The sequence below is a fragment of the Manis pentadactyla genome, chromosome 3 (assembly GCF_030020395.1).
Source record: "Manis pentadactyla isolate mManPen7 chromosome 3, mManPen7.hap1, whole genome shotgun sequence".
NCBI classification, from domain to species: domain Eukaryota; kingdom Metazoa; phylum Chordata; class Mammalia; order Pholidota; family Manidae; genus Manis; species Manis pentadactyla.
Window position 1 is genome coordinate 170,409,089 of NC_080021.1, and position 12,787 is coordinate 170,421,875.

Here is a 12,787-nt window from a genome sequence, read left to right on the forward strand (position 1 = left end):
CAGGTTGATGGGAAGAACTATGTTCAGCCCTCTGTGACCTCTAGAAATTGTTCAGTCCTCTTCTTCCCAGTGATTTTCTCCCTTGCCTTTATTTTCCTCTTAGGCCTGGACAGATTAATACTCAAGCAAAGAGGTAAAAGAAAAGAAGAAAAAACAAAAGGAGAATGCTTAAGCAAAGAAGAGTCCTCTGGAACTGTTTCTCAATGCAGGTCCATCCTCCAGTACTTGCCTCACAAATTCTACCTTGGATTTCTTGAACTCCAGACTGTGTCTACTACACTTAATGAGACCTTGAGCTCTGTTCGGGCTCCTCCTTCCCCTGTAGCTTGGAAATTGCCTTTAGGTAGTAAGCTATAGCAGTCATACATACAGCTTGCTTCATTAGTTTCCTTCCTTCAGGGATTACAGTTCTTTGCTACCTGTGTACAGTGTCTGATAATATTTTGTATATTTTTGTATAGTTTTCAAGTTGTTTAATGCAGCAGAGTATATCTGGGCTCTGTTCCTCTCTGGCTGGAAGCAGAAGTTAATTCAGCTTTAGATGCTGAGAAATGACCCAGAACTTTAAGACAATTTGAAACATAAAGCATTCTGAACAGTTAGAATTTAATATTAAATTGAAATCATGCCAACAGAGGAGTTTTTAATCTAGTGAGTTTAATTTTACTCACGTGGTATTTTGAATTTTTCATTAAAGTACCAGATATAAAAAATTCAACCAATTTTTCTGTTGTTATATTCAGTTTCAGATGGCCCTCTCATAAAGTTGATTGACTGATGTAGATAATGATGTAACCTGGAAATTCTTAGTTAAAAATTTGTGCCCAAACATTTACATTTAATGTTGGAGGTTTGTGACTTAATTGTAATTACTTGAGTTTTATTCTTACACTTCTTCAGTTTTAGATTTGAAGAGGAATGAATCTGCTGAAATGCTGAGTATGGTATAGGATGAGGTGAGATTAAAATTGAGTGAGAATGAGTAGAGGTGTAATTATAGCTATTAAGAACTACTACCTGGGAGTTGACATTGTGTAGTAAGATCTCTGTTACTCTAAGTGTAGCAATTAATGATTATTCACAAATTTTAACCCTTAGTTATTTTAATAATGGATCTGTTTTTTTTAAAGATTAACTCTCAGGTTCCCAAATGTTCTAAGTTCATAGTGCCCTTTGTATCTCCATAATATTTTCATGGTAGTTCAAGTTAAAGAGAAATACCTAAGAGTTACGTTGATTATATCCTAACAACTTACCAACAATTAAAAAAATACATAAATTAAAAAGAAAATATAATTTCATTCTTTAATAACCATTATTATTTGCTATAGGATATATGAGACTGTTGGGTATTAGACAACTTCCCAAACCTTGGAGTCCAGTTGGTTGGACAGTGCCATCCTTATCTCTTCTTTCACATTTTTTTTTGCTTTCGATATTTGTCAAAGCAGTAGTCAAAAACTCAACTCCATATGATGCCATGGAAGGTGTCATGGAAGGAATATAGTGCAGTCTAACATTGAAACTCAACTTCTAGCTAGTAGTCCTTGCAGGTAGTGTCCAGCAGATGTTAACAATTGCTGCATTTTCCTCAAACATTTGAAATATCCTACAGTGTCCCTGTGTGTTCTGCTACAGCACTCCTGGGACTGTTCGTACACATTCTGGGTACAGAATTAACTCATTCTCTTCTAATGTTCATTTTACTGTTTTATGTAGAAATGTAACATGACTAGTGTCCTGATTTTTCTATTTCAAGATAGAGAATAATTTTGATCCATTTTGACCAGAAAAGTTTCTTAAGAAACTTACTTAGTAATGGTGAAATAACGGAATAAAGTATCTGAGGCTTCATAGAAAAATAATTGCATAAATTGGTTTTGTGTACCATTTTTACAAATAATCTGGAATAAAAAAGAAATAGTAAAATATTAAAACATTAAATGAGATAAAAATGCATTATATTATTACTGCACAAGTTGATATGAATATACAGAAAAGAAAGATAAATTTTATCATGGGGATGTGTAAGGGAAAATAATTAAAACTACCTGTGCTTTTATTAGACTTCATAGTGTCAATTATGGTCTTCTAATGAACTAAGGATATTCCTGATTGATCCTTAAAAGATTTCTGCCTACTGAACTGTACTAAACTGTACTATTCCTCAAAATGATTTTTTTTAAATGATGTAGTTTATAAGGAAGGAAAAATCCTGAACTGTGTGGAAAATGCTTTTTTTGCAATATTTATGATAAGGATATTGCAATTCCACGTGTTCATAGTTTAATACATCATAGAGTAAACATATAATAACAGCTTGCATTTATCTAGTGTTTACTATGGGCCATACACAATTCTTAGTGGTTTTCATATATTGACTGAATTCTTACAATAGTCCTATGACATAGACCCTATTATTATTCTCATTATACTGACGAAAGAAAGAGCCATAGAGAGGTTAAGTAATTTGCCCAAGCTCACAGAGCTAATGAGTAGTGGAGTCAAGAATTTAAAATCCAGGTACTGTGGTTCCAGAGCCCCTGTTTTTAATCACTACCCAAACAGACAATTAGCTTTCACCTGAGTGTTAACAAAGAAATAGTGAGTGACTAGAATATTAAAATATGATATTAAATGGGATTAAAATGCAATACTTAATTACTATACAAGTTGATACGAATATACAGGATATTTTTAGATCGCATTCACTTGGTTTCTTTTTTCCTAAATTTATTTTAAGATCCTAGGCTTATTAAAATCTTTCATTAGTAGATTAGGTCAGGGAGAGGAAGTAAGCACAAGATCTTGAAACTTTAAGAAGTTAAATAAATTACTGGTATTTTATCCTATTTATGGCATAAAGAATTCAGGATTAAAATTGGAATGTTTCATGGTATAGTCAAGGAATTGGATATTAGCAACTTGTTACCTGAAGCCTTTTAAAACAGTTTCACAGGTAATTCTGACATTGCAGAACAGAATCTAAACTAGAAAGGTGAATATTTTTATATCTTTATGGATGGAAAAATCCAAGGTCCAATATTTAACAGTATTAAAGACTGTTACGGAAATTTTTGTACATCTTCCATTGGAACTTGCTTAATATTAACTCTAATATTTGTAAAGAAGTTATTTTAACAATTAGTCATTCAGAACATGGGTATGGAGACAAGGCCACTTGGTTTGGAACCCTGGCTCCACCACTTAGCTTGTTGCTTAACTTGAGGTGAAATATTCATTTTATAAGCCTTAGTGTGTTTTTATAAATTAAAACAAGAATAGAGTTGTTTTGAGTTAATGCATGTACATTAATTATTAATTATAATAATGACTAGCACATGGTGAGTGTGATTTCATCATCTCTGTCTTCCTCCTCCTCACCTCATAGCTTACATTCCTTTAGTTTGTTTTCTCAAGTTGTCTTGAAAAAGACAATTAGTATCTTATAACTAAAAGGCTTCTAAGAATTACTGACAGCCTTATTGATTTTATTATTATTATTTAATATTAAAGCTTTTTTGCAGTTCACTAATCCTTAATGTGTATTGTACTTGAATTTGAATACTTAAACTCAGATGTCTACCTAAGTCTCATATTGAAGAAGTTCAGGATTTACCAATGTTAATACTTTTTCTTTTTTCATATATACATTTTCAAATGAAGGCTATACAGAAATTGCTTTATTTTCTTGTCTTTATGTTTAGATACTTTGTCTTTGAATAGATCTTAAAGATGTTTTGCTTTCTGTCTACATTCTCTGATAGACTTCTTAATATTGTTTCTTGTACTTATTTTCCTATTTTCAGTTTTCTTTCTCTCTTGCTCTTTTTTCAGTCTGGAAATGAAAACTCAATCCTGAAAAATGGGAACTATAAAAAGGAATAAAAAGGGCAAGATGATTTTTAAGTATTCCCTCCATGTTTATTTAGGATATGTATGCTGTGTCCTTGAAATACTTGTGTTTAAAGATTTAACTTCATAGAAGATGAGAGATTATCTCATATTAATGTTTACAGTTAAAGTTTAGATGCTTAAAAAGCAGGCTGTTTTTATAAGGTTATATTATATACTCTCACCACTGGGAAAACCTCCCTCCTGCTCCATTCCACTCCTAAACACATGGGTTGCACAGCTGCTATATGGTTGTACACTGTCCCACGTGTATTAAGTAAACACAGTCTGTAAAAGGATTGCATTTTGGAGCATGGAAGTAGCATGGCTGGTTGGAGACCCCAGAAGTGTAGCTGCCAGAATTCTTCCATCTGGCAGCAGTGTGGCTAGGCAGTTCCACATAGGGCATAAATACATTTTTGCTAAGCACTTTCCTTGTTGCAACAACCTAGGCAGAGATGTGGATGGATGGAAGATGGTCAAAGGAACTAATAGAATGGGGTCTTTAATTGGAACCACTCTATTGTTTAAGGGAAAGACCTTACAATATGGTACAAAGAAACACATTTGAACTTTTTCTTTTGCAAGAATCTTGACAAAGAGTCTTAACTTTTATGAAGACCTTTAAATTAAAGAATTGTGAAACTATATTAAAGCTTAGTTACTTAAAAAAATTTAGAGTTTAAATGCATGGCAGAAAGTAACACAAATACAATTTTTAAGGTAAAATAATTGTGATTTTCTTCATTTGATGTAAGTTTATTTCTGATTTCATTAAAAATTCCCAAAACACTGAACATAAGTCAACATTCCATGGAGAAGGAAGTATCATGCAGCTTGCATGTGTGCATATCTGCATATCGGAGTGCAAAATATTGACATGATAATTGCAGTCAAGCCTGAGTGAACAGTGGCCTGTGGGAATTCAGCTGGTGTTGTACCAACTGGATGGCTGCTCAGGACACAGTTTGAAATGCAAGGTGCAAGTTAGCACTTTATTCAGCACAGGCAGGCATCATTTAAAAATCCTTGGGGGCAACCCTGGTGATGTGCAGATGTTAAAACAGTCTGTTCTGAAGTGCTGATATTTTTGAACACTAAGAGACTTCTAGATTTGGGGTGAAAAATATTTGCAGTTATTAAAGACGTGTAATACGTCTTTCCAACTCTTCTATGAATGTTTTAGGTAATAAATGTTGAGTATACATAGAAGATTCAGACATGTAGTTAGAAGAAACAGGAAAATCAGGAATATATAAAACCATTTAATTTTTATAAAGCAGAAGTATTTTGAGTTTCAACTTTATGAATTTAGAAATGATGTTGAATAATAAGGATATCTGAAAAAAGGTATATTGTTTAGTAATATGTTAAATCTGAACTGTTGTATTCTAGTAAATGATTATTTCTTTGTTTAAGGAGTTCATCAATATGCCATAATTTACAAAGTCACATTCAAATGTAGCTTAATTCTATTCTTTGATCTATTTCGGAACCACCAGATTGAACAAGAAAAAAAATCATTTTTTCATGTGTCAGGCTGACTCTTCTGGTAGTTTGCTTTTACATGTAGTTTAAATATATATTTTGTATTGAAAAATGATAATAGAAATTCTGGATTATGCAATAAAAATTAAGTTCTAATGTTAAAGCAAAATACGTACTTTAAGTATAGTTGAACTTTAATATATTTTATGCCAAATGTTTTATATATATTAGAATCTGTTTAGTAATGTATTTTTATTCAGAATATTAGAAGTTTTTTTCAGTAGCTGTTTTACTGTGGAGTAAATGTGAAAAATACTTGTGTGAAGTTTTTAAGTTTTTCCTCAGGTTTTATATTATTCATAGATATCATTCTAGTAATTTATTATGCATATTTAAAACAGAATTGTTATGAAAGAGTTCATGAATAAAAGGGTAATTCTATAAAAGTGTAATTCTTATTTCCATAAACTTCCATTTTTAGCAGTCTTACTGTTCTAGAATCTTAGCGTTTATTAGAAATTGAGGAGGTATCTAAGTGGAAAGCCATTAATAAGTATAAAATCTACATTTTAATAGATTCTATACTTAAAGAAAACATTAGCCCAACTAGATTTTATGCATTATTGTTATCTAATTAAGAATAATAAACATGTTTTGCTTTTTTATTTTCTTTGTTTTCTAATTCAGACCTCATTTATACTTAAATGTTTCTTTTAGAATCCAATATTTCATTTTTGACATCTCATTAAAAATGGGCTCAAACCCAGAAAATATGATCCTGTTGTATTGTATAATATATGGCATGGTCTATAACACAATAAAATTTTGTTTCTTAATGACTTAGAATAATTTCCCAGATTTTTGGTTTTAGAAAAATGGCAAAAAGTTAATGTGGTAATTCATGTGTCTAAGTACAGCAATGTTAAATGTTTAAATGGGTAGTGCTCTTGGGAAAAGTGATTGGGGCTTTAAACTTGCACAAATGTGTCAGCTTCTCTTCACTTCATTTTTCATCCTAAAGAAGTCTGCAAATATTCTTAGCTCACATCATTATTGCACATCAGTGGTTCTAATTAGCTAAACAGGAGTTTGTCTCAGTCATTGATCATCAACTTCTTGACAGTGTCTTTTTTTTTAGGAATCTTTTTTTAATGTCTTGTAAATATATAGAATTTATTGTATTGACCAGATAGATTAGTTGTGTTTTAAACTTGAAAAAACTTTTTTTATTGCATTATTCTAAGTAAAAAATACTATATTCATATCGTAGCACTGTTTTCTCTTGGGAGTGTTTTTCTTTAATGAAAATACTAGGTATCCCATACCACTAGGAGGAGCTGCTAGACAAATCTCTAGATTTTGAATTGCAGTTTTGTTTTTTTTTCAATTTCAAAACTATAATACAGTAGTCAATTTTGTTTTTTTTGGTAATGAATATATTATTGTGGTATATTTTCAAGTTTGTGTTGTATGAAGTTTTATATTTCATTTATGACCTATATTTTCAGTATTATATTACTTAGCTTAATCTATTGAGTAGTATGTCAGTTATTATTTCAGTGACTCAGACTTTAGTGTGCTTCAGAGTCACTTGAGGTTTTGTGTCTTAGTTTGGGTTGTGGTAACAAAATACCATAGATTCTGTTGTTGGGTAGTCTAAACAACAGACATTTAGTTCTTATAGTTCTGGAGGCTAGGAAGTCCAATATCAAGCTGCCTGCCAATTCTATTCCCTGTAAGAGCTTTTTGCTGACAGCTGCCTTCTTGCTGTGTCCTCACATGACGGAGAGAGAGATTATCTTTCTCATGTCTCTTTTAAGGGCTCTAATTCCATTCATGAGGGCTTCGCCCTCATCACATCCCAAAGGCCCCACTTCTAAATACTATCACACTGGGGATTAGGGCTTCCAACAATAAATATGAAATATTAAGTCCATAGCACTTTCTTATGTCTAAACATTGCAGGGCCCTATTCTCAGAACTTCTACCTTAAAGGCTATGGAAGATGTTGGTTTTGTAACAAGGATCATATAGATATGTGTTAGACTGTGAGTTCATATACATACTTGTGTCATAGGTGATAATCACTCTGGTACCAAGCTAACTTGGAAGTTGCAATAAACCTTTTATTTGGGTTTCATGGCATATAATCCAGTCTTATCCTTATCTCATTTAAAAGAACCACCAGAATTTATTTTGACACAAGTGGACATTTTAGGCTTATTACAGAAGTATGGTGTTAGGCTGGAGGAAGGAAAAACAAGGACATGCAAACAGAACAGAGAGATACTATAAAAGGAGAACAGACCAGACCCCAAGGTCTGTGCCTTATATGGAAAGGGGATAGCTCTTCCTGAATTCCATCCTTCTGATGTGCCAACTGAGACCTGGATGTCAGCCTCCTCCCTCTTGGGAGGAAAAAAGTTTCTAGTTGTCTATTATGTCACCTTTAGCTAATCATACCTCTCCACACCCCCTAGGATAGCTTGCCCACTCCTCCCCCTCCTAACCCCTTATAAGCCCCCACCTCCCTGACCGGATGTGACTTCCCCGGCCTGTGTTTCAGACCTGGGAACTTCACCCAGGAATTGCACTCAAATAAATTGCCTGGCCCTTTGTTGCCTCTCTTTGCCTGCTTATTTCGGGTAAAATTTATCTTACATATGGATTAGACAGATTCTGTCCCTGTAAATTAAACTAATTCCTGGGAAGTTAAAAATAAACTCATAGAGTATCCAGAAAGGAACTTGCAAAGGTAGTTTTTGAATGGCATTAATGTCTTCGTTGTCTCATCCTGGGTCTTTGTCTGGGGGTAAACCCAATCATGCCCTGCCTTTTGTGATTCGAAGTCATTTTTCTCTTGATGAATATACTGTGAATGGATGTAATACTCTTTTGCAATACCCATGATTTTATAATAGTAAATTAAAAATTCAAGAGATAGTTTGAGATTATATATTAGTGATAAAGATAGACAAAGGGCATATAGTTTTTAATATATAAATTAGTTTTATAAATCATGTTGCTTTTGGATGTAGAGTTCTGTAGATGTCTATTAGGTCCATCTGTTCTAGTGTGTTGTTCAGTGCCTCTGTGTCCTTACTTATTTTCTGTCTGGTGGATCTGTCCTTTGGAGTGAGTGGTGTGTTGAAGTCTCCTAGAATGAATGCATTGCATTCTATTTCCTCCTTTAGTTCTGTTAATATTTGTTTCAGGTATGTTGGTGCTCCTGTATTGGGTGCATATATATTTATAATGGTTATATCCTCTTGATGGACTGAGCCCTTTATCATTATGTAATGTCCTTCTTTGTCTTTTGTTACTTTCTTTATTTTGAAGTCTGTTTTGTCTGATACCAGAATTGCAACACCTGCTTTCTTCTCTCTGTTGTTTGCTTGAAATATCTTTTTCCATCCCTTGACTTTAAGTCTGTGCGCGTCTTTGGGTTTGAGGTGAGTCTCTTGTAAGCAGCATATGGATGGATCTTGCTTTTTTATCCATTCTATTACTCTGTGTCTTTTGATTGGTGCATTCAGTCCATTTACATTTAGGGTGATTATTGAAAGGTATGAATTTATTGCCATTGCAGGCTTTAAGTTTGTGGTTACCAAAGGTTTAGGGTTAGCTTCTTTACTGTCTTACTGTCTAACTTAACTCGCTTGTTGAGCTATTATAAACACAATCTGATGATTCTTTATTTCTCTCCCTTCTTATTCCTCCTCCTCCCTTCTTCATATGTTGGGTGTTTTGTTGTGTGCTCTTTTTAGGAGTGCTCCCATCTAGAGCAGTCCCTGTAGGATGCCCTGTAGAGGTGGTTTGTGGGAGGCAAATTCCCTCAACTTTTGCTTGTCTGGGAATTGTTTAATCCCTCCTTCATATTTAAATGATATTCGTGCTGGATACAGTAGTCTTGGTTCGAGGCCCTTCTGTTTCATTGCATTAAGTATATCATGCCATTCTCTTCTGGCCTGTAGGGTTTCTGTTGAGAAGTCTGATGATAGCCTGATGGGTTTTCCTTTGTAGGTAACCTTTTTTTTCTCTCTGGCTGCTTGTAATACTTTGTCCTTGTCTTTGATCTTTGCCATTTTAATTATTATGTGTCTTGGTGTTGCCCTCCTTGGATCCCTTGTCATGGGAGTTCTGTGTACCTCTGTGGTCTGAGAGGCCATTTCTTCCCCTAGTTTGGGGAAATTTTCAGCAATTATTTCTTCAAAGACATTTTCTATCCCCTTTTCTCTCTCTACTTCTTCTGGAATGCCTATGATTCTTAAATTATTTCTTTTATATTGATCACTCAGCTCTCTTAGAATTCTTTCATTCCTGGAGATCCTTTTATCTCTCTCTGCATCAGCTTCTCTGCGTTCCTGTTCTCTGTTTTCTAGTCCATTAATGGTCTCTTGCATCTCGTCCATTCTGTTTTGAAGTCCTTCCAGAGCTTGTTTTATTTCTGAATTCTCCTTCCTTAGTTCTTGCATATTTCTCTGCAAGTCCATCAGCATGGTTATGACTTTTGTTTTGAATTCTTTTTCAGGTAGACTGGCTAAATCTATCTCCCCAGATTCCTTCTCAGGGGAAGATGTAGCAGATGCCGAAGCTGTCTGGGTTAGTCTTGTCTGAATCATATTTTTTTGCCTTTTCATGTTGACAGGTGCTATTGACTGTCAGCTGGGAGGGCCAAAATTTTCACTTACTACTGGCCTTTCTTTACTGGGGCAACTGCGACCCCTAGTGGCTTGTGTTGGGTAATTGCGTGTAGAGTGGGTCTTTGTGTCTTGCCTGGCCGGGAGGGAGAAATTTCCCTTTCTGTGGGCGGAATTTGTCTCAGGCTGCTTCTCTGCTTTCGCAGCGCCCGGTGGGGTGATGGATGGGGGGGCTGCTTGACTGTTTGCCTCCGTGAGGGGTCTCAGAGCTGTTGCCCAGGGGGTTAGTGCACCCGGTTTTCCCTGTAATTTCCAGCTGCTGTACTGTGACCTGGGTTGTTTCCGTCAAGCTGTTAAGTCCCTGTCCCTTTAAGACTTTCAAAAAAAGCCCCCGCTTTTCTTTGTCACAGGGGCATCAGCTTCAGCACCCGCTCTGAGGTCTACCCCCTGTTCTCCCAGTATCCAGGGCCCCCTGGGCATATACTGTGTCTGCGCTCTGGCCCGGATGGCTGGGGCTGGGTGTTCGGCAGTCCTGGGCTCCGTCTCCCTCCCGCTCTGCCTATTGTTCTCCCGCCGGGAGCTGGGGGGAGGGGCGCTCGCGTCCCGCAGGGCCGGGGCTTGTATCTTACCCCCTTCGCGAGGCGCTGGGTTCTCGCTGGTGTAGCTGCAGTCTGGCCACTGTCCTGCGTCTTCTGGTCTCTCTTTTAGGGCTAGTTGTGTTTGTTGTATTTTCAAAAGTATATATGTTTTTGGGAGGAGATTCCCACTGTCCTACTCACGCCGCCATGTTGGCTCCGCCTCTAGTTTTATAAATCAGTAAAAAGCACTAAAATATAAAATGGTGGATACATTGTCAGGCAATAGCAAATTAGAAAAAAGGCATTTCAATTTCTGAAAGTATGTGTAATTTCACTATTGAAAAAGAGATATAAATAAAAAGAAAGCCCAGTTGAAGAATGGACTGTGATTATGATTAAATGTGTTAGTAATGCTTGGTAACTAGAAAATAAAATAATAAAGCAGGATAAAGTACAAACAGTAAAAATAGTGGTCATAAACATACGTTTGCAAATTTCAAATATGGTGTTTTCCAAACTCTCGCCTACTGTATTCCTGCATCCAGTGGGCTATAGAAAAACTGTGAACCATGATGACAGGTCTTATGTAAATTTATGATTTTTAACCTCAGTGGTCCTTATCCTGTTAGTCCTATTTTTTTCTGGCTCATTTACTATCTCAGCATCCTAGAAAACTATTTTATATTTACTGTCTTGTCAAATTTCTACCACTTCATTTTGCATTCTCACTCTCAGCTATTGGATACCTCGTATATATTTGTCAAATAGACACTTGTTAAGTGGAGCATAGGGTTCTGGATTGTGAACCATGGTTCAACAACAGACCACAAGAGTAATTCAAATAGAGAAATATATTACACCCAAGACCTGGAGGAAGTACCAGGCATGCCTTGAGGAGCTATATGGGAATGTCAAGACAGAGTACAGAGAGATAGGCAGTACCCAGATCTTTATTAGGGTTTGTAGGTAGAGTGCTTGGGGGTTCCTGGGATTAGGTGTGACTGATCAATTCAAACCAAAAGAGCCGGGTTTTGTTCAAGCCCACCAGGGGTCTTATCCAAGGGAACATAGAGGTGTTGGGAGGCAGAGGAGAGGAATCAACATATCAGGAACTTAACTTTACTTGTGACTCTGCCTGTTGATATCTAGAGGTGTGTGCTTGCATGAGGGGCTAGTGTCAGTTTAAGTCCATTCAGGCTGCCTAGCCGAACCAAATGGACGGCCAGGCAACAAAACCATGGATTAGCTTAGCTAAACCCTGGACAGTATCCTTGCTTCCTATACCACTGAGAAAATAGAAACTTTAAGAAGACAGGTTTTACTCCTTCCCATAACCACATCTACCAATATATCTGAATATGTACCCAAATTTTTTCTTTTATTTCCTTGGGAGAACTGTTTATACTCTCATCTAAAGCCAAAGTCCATGTGTACACCAAAGCCTCTGGGACCCAAGGGTGTCACTCTGCAATTCTCCCTTCTTCTGCATTTTCAGTATCTTTCACTGTCCTAGATAATTCCTGTTAACATTTTATCTCCCAAAAATACCTCTTTTGATTTCATATTTCCCTTGAACTATTCCATTTTTTTACAGCAAAATTCCTCTGAAGTGTGGTTTTTACTATCCTTTTTTTTTCATTTTCTTTTGAACTCACTCCAGTTAGGCTTTCATGTCTTCCATTCTCCTAAAACAGGTCTTGTTAAAATCACTAGTGACATCAGTATTACTAAATCTAGTAGTCAGTTCTCAGTCTGTATCTTCTTTAACATGTTTGCATCATGTGGCACAGTCATTTCCTTTCTTGTAGAAATGCTTCACTTAGCTTTTTCTCTTGATTCTTCTCTTACATGACTGCTTATCCATCTTAGTATCATTTGCTGTTTTTTCCCCATCTCACTAATCTAAAAGTGTTGGAGTGCCTGAGGACTCAGTTCTCAGACTTCTTTATCCAAAATCACTCCCTAGGTCATCCCATCTACTCTTAACTGTCTTAACTATATTTGGATGACTCCTAAAGTTATATCTTCAGCCTTGACTTTTTGATGATTCCAGACTTCTTTATACAACTGTGCCTTGGATGTCAGCTAGACATCTCAATATGCCCAAATCCCAAATCCTAATGTCCCTCACTCACCTCTTATATGTGAGATAATGTCTACTCCATTCTTCCATTTGCTCAGACAGAG

The 12,787-nt window shown here is 35.8% G+C and overlaps 1 protein-coding gene across 4 annotated transcripts in view; it reads left to right on the forward strand.

Moving 5' to 3' along the window:
- The window catches only part of CNTLN (centlein), a 305,405-nt gene that overhangs the window by 45,445 nt on the left and 247,173 nt on the right, over positions 1-12,787 (forward strand). The gene's annotated exons all lie outside the window — the stretch shown is intronic.